This window comes from Triticum urartu, chromosome 1A (assembly GCF_056163025.1).
Source record: "Triticum urartu cultivar PI428250 chromosome 1A, HENAU_Tu73, whole genome shotgun sequence".
NCBI classification, from domain to species: domain Eukaryota; kingdom Viridiplantae; phylum Streptophyta; class Magnoliopsida; order Poales; family Poaceae; genus Triticum; species Triticum urartu.
In genome coordinates, this window is record NC_141873.1 from 508,134,382 (window position 1) to 508,141,902 (window position 7,521).

Below are 7,521 nucleotides of genomic sequence, written 5' to 3' on the forward strand. Positions count from 1 at the left end.
TCCTGGTAGTTGCTGAAGGTTGCTACCATCAACTGCATGCTCAACTCATCATTCAGTCCTTCCAGAAACTTCTCCTGCTTAGCTGCATCTGTAGCAACGTCATCTGGGGCATAACGTGCTAGCTTACTAAAATTCTCCACATACTGGCCAACTATCCGTCCTCCTTGGCGCAAGTTGCGAAACTCTCGCTTCTTCATGGCCATAGCTCCTGCTGAAACATGGGCAGTACGGAAAGCCTGCTGGAACTGGTCCCATGTGACAGTGTCGACAAGGAAAGTGGCTGTGAAATTCTCCCACCATGATGATGCGGGTCCTTCAAGCTGATGTGCGGCAAATTTCACCTTTTCCGCATCTGTGCATCCTGCCGTGGTCAACTCCCTTGCTGTCTTGCGGAGCCAATCATCTGCTACTATCGGTTTAGTGCTACTGGAAAACACCGGCGGATTCAGCCTAAGAAAACGGGCTAAGTGATCAACAGGTGGTGGTGGTGGGTTGTTGTTGTTGTTCCCCTGATTCTGATTCTGGACTAGCAACTGCATCAATGTGTTCTGCTGCTGGATCAACTGAGTGAGCTCCGATGGGAAGGTAAATTCGGGGTCACGTCTCGGAGGCATTTGAGGGTTTAGAAAAGATGAGATTTAAGAATAGAGATGGGTCTAGAGAGAAAACACTACCCATATGCATATGAGGCAAAAACAAACAATTCACTTCATTCAATCAAGCAAGGGCATACAATCGATCTAACTATCGCAAAAGTGCTCGGACTACTATATTTACATGGTGGACTACTACTACTGTTGGGGTGGTCTACTAGAAATATTCTTCGGTTGCAGACTCCATGATATCTGCTCCAGCTTCATCAACATAGTCATCATCGCTATCATCTGGATCCGAGTCGGTGTCGTCGATGATGATGTAGTCTTCCGGGCGAATCTCCTTGGGTTCTTCGTCTTCTCCTACTGGTGTAGGGTCTCCCATGAATATTCCAATCTTCTTGATCAGATCGTCATTCTTCTCCACTAATACTATGATTTCTTCTTCATAATCTTCACGTGTAGCCTTGAGTTCTTCCTCCAGTTCCTTGATTCTTGTCCTTGCCTTCTCTAGATCTATCATGTCGGCGCACATCTGGTTCTCCTGACGTCGAATGTGCTGGTTTAACTCCTGGATAAAAGCTGCAATTGATCTATCCTTCTTGGTGCTGATCATCTCCCATTGCTCATCTCGGCGTCCACAAATAGAATAGATAGTATCCTTGAGATCATTGCGGTAAACTTCTCCAATGCGTCCCATGGCGATGTGAGCTGCCATGCTCTTTCCTAGACTCCAGGTTGGTGCATCAAAAGAAAACTCTATGGGCTGAGTGACTGGCATGAACGTCCTTCCTGGAACTTGAACTTGAATCATCCAACGCTCTTCTTCGGGTAAAGTGGCGTTGTAAGTCCCGGTGAAGCTTGGCACTCCTATGTTCAGGTATCTTGTGACTTCCTTCAAATGACGTCCAAAGGGTGTATCTTCATACGGTTGCGTGAACTTGTTCCTTGCATCTGCCATCCTAAAAGAGTAGAAAAGATGAGGAGTCAGAATGAGAAGAGTGAGTAGTGATCTAGGGCTTCAGCTTAGTGGTCATGTCCTACAGTCAGCGTGTGCTCTGATACCATCTTGTAGCGACCAGACCTCAAACGGTCCAATCTCTGTGCTCAGGTGTCATCCCTGGATCAGTAATGCTGACACCACACAGTACTTGAAGGATTTATAACAGAGTAGCAATCACACACTTATTACATCGAGAGTCTCAAAAGAGAACTTATTATAATAAATATGGCTTAAGGCCATCTAATAACGATAACAGCGGAAGGCTTGGAAGATAAGTGAGTCCATCAACTCCAACGGCATCACTGAGTATAGAACCACGACCTAAAAGCACCTTACTCGTCGTCTGAAAAGTCTGCAATATTAACGTTGCAGCCCGAAACGGGCCAGCACATGGAATATGCTGGCAATGTAACACATAGAGAGCAATAAAAGAATAAGGCTATTCTATATGCATATTTGGCTGGTGGAAAACTCTACGGTTACAGTTTTGCGTAAAGCCAATTTTTCCCTAGTACAAAGAAATAAATTTTATTTAACTATCATGGTAGTTGTTAAACATTGAGAGTGTAGACACGCTCTCAATCCCAATTAAGCATCATCATTAAAACCCAACAAAATTAATTTAGAGTAACATGATGAGATTCACATGATAATCCAGGTGCTAGATACTCAAGATGTCCATAACCGGGGACACGGCTAACCATGATTAGTTTATACACTCTGCAGAGGTTTGCGCACTTTTCCCCACAAGACTCGATCTCCTCCGTTGGGAATCTCACACTACATGGTGTTTGAGAAATGGATGACCCAGACATAGTCTTTCAGAAGCGCTAGCACCTTACGAACGGGTAGACCGTACCAACCTACATCCCCTACATCTGCTAGTCTACCACTGTAAGAGTTCACACGACTTAGTAAACTATGCTAGAGCCCATAGTAGCTTGTGGCTGCACACAGAAGTTTCCAGTATGAATAATCTCATGATCCCTTTGAGACTAGGTGGCGGTCCAAAAGAAAAACAGCTAGAATGCCCAGGTGCCTCAATCCACCCAGATGTGTATTTAAGTTGCCACCTTAGATAAACCATTGATTTAACAATCTCACATCTGTCATGAATTTCACTCACCCAATCCACGTCTACTAGCATAACATAGCATAATAAGCAAACATAGAAGTAACTCCCTAAGGTTTGATAATAACAGGTAATAGGTACTACCTCATCTACTTCCCAAACCCACAATTTAATTAGATCCTAATCATGCAATGTGTGAGGATTGATCTAATGCAATAAAACTGGATAATAGGAAGGTATGATCAAAGTGTTACTTGCCTTGCTGATGATCCGTGAAACCTAGCGATTCGAAGTAGCAAGCGACGCACTCCGGGTACTCTATCGCAAATAAACAAGCATACAATAAGTACTCAATTAATGCACAGGTAAAACTCGAATAAAAGATCTAACCAGAAAGTTCAACTTAAGAACTTCGGTTGGCAAAAAGAATTAAACCGAACGAAGCAACGAAAGACAAACGGCAAAAGAAATAAGCTTCGTTTACTAATCTGAAACTAGGGAAAATTTTACTGAGGCAAAAACTCGTTTGAGTTGGTTAAACGGAAAGAGGGTTTCGAGAAGAAACTCCAGGCGCTTGAATCGCCTGATTCCGACAAACGAGCGAAAAGTTAAACTAAAACGAACATCGGATCAAAAATCGCGATCAGAAAAACCGTGGATTTAATTCGAGAAAAAGAAATACGATGAGTTAACGAATGAACAGAAAAAGAAATACGTTCGTTAACAGGAACTAAACGATGAACGCGTTCGTTAAAACGAACGGACGAGCGAACGCTCGCTAAATAAATAAACCGGAGAAAAACCGATCTATTAAAAAAACGAAAACTAGGGTTTAAAAAAACGAAACGGCTTTTTCTCAAAAACCGGGAGGCGGCTACCTCGGCTCGGGGCTCCGCGAGGCTTCGGCGGGGCTCCGGCGGGCGGCGGGTGGTGCGGTCCGCGGCTTCGACGCGACAGCGGGGCGGCGCTGCGGCGGCGCTCGAGGCGTGGGGCGGCGGCGGCGGTGTGGGCTGCAGGGGGGGGGGGGGGGGCGGCGGTTATAAAGGGGGGGGGAGGCGACTTGGGGGAGGGGTCGGCCTCGGGAGGCGGAGTCCTCCCCGGACTCGGGCGGCGGCGGCGCTGGTCGGGACTCCTGTCCCGACCCGGCGAGAGGTGGCGGCGGGCGGCTGGGCCGGCCTGCTCGGCTGGGCCATTGGCCCAGTCGGGTGCGGGGTCTCGTTTAAAAAAAACAATTTCGCTGCGACTAAAAAAAATTCTAGAAAAATAAAAAAAAATCTAAAAATGCCAAAAAAATTTTCTCTGTCTAAATAAAATATTTAGAACAGGATGGACATTTTCTTGGCTCTAAATGCAATTTTTGAAAACGTGCAATTTTTCCTAAATTCAAATAAAATAGCAAATAAAACCAAAATAAAATCTTATTTGATTTTTTTATTTAAATACTCAATATTTCTTTATTTTGGGAAAGTCATTTTATTCCCTCTCTCGTAATTTTTATAATAGAAATAATTAAAGATGAAATAAATAAAATCAAATGATCCTATTTTCAAAATTTGAGAAAACTCAAATATGAAAATAACGAAATCCCCAACTCTCTCAGAGGGTCCTTGAGTTGCGTATAATTTCTAGGATCAACCAAAATGCGATGAAAAATGATATGCAATGATTATCTAGTGTTACATAGTATCATCACTTCCAGGTCAAACTCAACTAACTAGCAAAATCACACACAAACATACAACCGTTGTCGGATATTTCAGTTTGACACCTAAGTCAACTATGATGTTAGCCATCTGATCTAATCTTGACTCTTCATGAATCTCAAATGGAGACATCTGATGGCTCAGCGTGTCGACTTAGGCATAAGAATACCTCAGATGACTTTGATTTAAAAACATGGTTTCAGATTTCAGTTATCCAAGAAAACCATTTGTATTTATTTGAAATTCAACCAAAGTTTGCCAAATCTGATTAAAATATGAAATTGTTTGCAATGGGAACACACAAGAAATATTGGCGCTGTTCGTAAATACATGAATTCCACATAGCATGCAGTCAGATTTTCTACCTTTGCCTACTTAAATGTAAGGACAGACCCATTGCTTGATGCTCCCACACTAGGTGGTGTCTGGGGTACGATTATACAAGGCAAGCCTTACTCCTGTGCAGTGCAATGCAAAGAGGCTGCGTCGAAATCAGGACCTCTTGGCACAAGGGAGAAGTACTTCACCACTGCGCTAGGAAAATATTCCTCACAAATCTAATATTCTTCTACTTAAATACTGGCACAAACATTAAGAGCATTGTCTAAAATACTAGTATCTATTTACGAACGGAGTAACGCAAGTATAAAGGTAGAAGAGCTATTTACAATCTTTTTAAAAATATAACTACAATTGTAATGTGGATGTATCTGAATACATGTACAGAATAAACGTTCAGATTTTGGTTTCATACTTCATATGAAAAATTATTTGATGCTGTAATTAGTAAAACATGAATCTTCAGCTTACCTCCTAGTATTGAGTCATTATATGTGGTAAGAATCACAAATGTATTGACACTAGAAAATATTCTCTATTCATGCACCATGACATCTACATAATGTTAGATGCCAATTAGGTCCTCAGAAATTGGAGAGATATCGGTAATTTAAAGCTTTGTTACATCGATCAGATTAATCCAGTGATATGCACATTATTTATTAGAAATAAAGAAATGGTGGTATCGTAATTGCAACTACAACTTTGTTACCTTTGGATGAGACCGTATGTAAGTATCAGCTTCACCAGATTCAAGAATGACATGAACAAGATTCAATGTAACATCAATAAGCCTTTTTTTCCCCTCTAGTGGCTCCATTTCCAGTTTGTTTTGGCACATCTCGAGTTTTATAGCAGTAATGTTGCCCGCAACACAGTTAGTGATAGTATCAAACCCATATCGCTTACGAGCGCTGCCTCCCTTGCTGGAAGATAGCCCGTGGATCTGCTTTTGAGCTGGAAGGAGCAAAATGGCCCTATGGATGATTTTTCCATCGATTATGTACTTGCAGAGCTCATCTAACAGATTATTTGTGTGTTTGGCTAGGAGCCTAGTCGTATCCAAGAAGAGTTTCTGAAAAACAATGAACATGGAAGAGAAACTCAGTTCAAGTTTTAAACAAAATCAAAATTTCAGAAGTTAGCTTAAATTGTTCTCTGTTAACTAAAACTAAAAAGGCCATAGAACTTGGGCCTGCACATACAGACGGTGTAACACACAGAAGTGCAGTCTGTGATGACCTATATCATCAGTGGTTTGAGATATGTGCCAATTTGTTATGTCGGCAAACATGTAATTTGTGCAAGGATGGATACGGAACAAACCATTTCGGGTGGCACGGGATGTGGAGGAGCTTGAGTGTATAGTTGGTATCTGCCTCGCTGCAGTTCACGTCTACTCCCTCCGTTCCAAAATAGATGACTCAACTTTGTACTATCTTTGTACTGAAGTTAATACAAAATTGAGTCATCTATTTTGGAACGGAGGGAGTAGTTGATTAGGATTTAGACTGTCCTCGAGGTACTTACGCATGCAAGTGTTCTTATTAGTGAAGTGGAGGGAAGATTGGACACTATCACTTTCCAAGATTGGCACCAGGTCTGGTAATATATCGTAGAACGCATCATTTATGCTCTAGGTTGATCCGTTCACAAATAAGGATGAAAGTAAATCAGTTAGTAACAGAAATGTTGCAACAGACAATTTAAATACTCAAAGAATCTGCAGGTCAATTGCAAAGAACCTGCGGAGTACCGTCTGGGATGATTATATTGGTTGATCTGGACTTAGCAAGTATAGCCCCTATTTTTTAAATCACTGTGAGAGAGAATACCACCATCAAGAGCTGTGAGACCACGGAAAGGAAACAATGTAGTAGACAAACATTATGAAGGTGGTTAGTTACTGCACCTCCTTGACTGATCTGATATGAGCAACAATGTCAGGATCACACGGGGTACCAGGATCACGTGGAGAGTAGGGAGGATCCCATGGATCATATTGACCATCGGCGGTTGATCCATCTCCGCCTTTACCATTATCTTCAGGAAAAGTAGTCGATGTTGCCTCCTTTTTGTTCACTGTCTCCATTGGTGCAGACCTGGCCTGTACTATCAGTTCCCCTGTTTGTTCCAAGCCAAGTTTATATCTTGTACATTTTGTAGATAATTTGTGCTAGGAAAACAAAGCCAGAATGCTGGATTCTATGAGAAATCTAGTACTTCGCATAAACATGGCATTTTCATCAGTTCGCAAAAATTGTAAGATGGTTTACTTTTATGTGTTGTGCTCTCTGTTCTTCCTGTTTCTAGTCTGAACATGAGCAGATCGTCGCTATATAACTTGACTGAAGCATAACACAGCCATAGAAAACGTGAGAGGAACAACCAAATGAGGCATAAACCTATCATTTCCATCAGATATCAGTTCTCTATTCATCAATGACTAGTCCCTCAATGCCATAGGAGCAGAACGAAAGAACTGAAATTGCAAGAATACGGAGGGAGTACTAACTTTGTACTAAACCAGTGTCAATTAATATGGATTGAAGGGAGTAGTAACTTCTACAAACATTACTTCTTTATAACAGTTACTGTGTATTTCTAAAATTAAAGGAACAGAAGTCGAAATTCGAAATGCAAGTACTAATTGCCAAAAAATATATTTCTTTGTGTCAGTTCATACGTTATTTCGAATTTTAACTAGTACTATTCCTTTTACTGGCAGCTTGTAGATGAAACCCCGTGGTATCCCTTTTTATTTTGAGAACCATGTAGGCTGAAAGCCTTTGAGAATCATGTAGGCTGAAA

The 7,521-nt window shown here is 41.6% G+C and overlaps 1 pseudogene; it reads right to left on the minus strand.

The window, feature by feature from the left end:
• Positions 1–5,407: 5,407 nt before the first annotated feature.
• On the minus strand, positions 5,408–6,802 carry LOC147992026 (meiotic drive suppressor JIEYAO-like; annotated as a pseudogene).
• Positions 6,803–7,521: the final 719 nt, after the last annotated feature.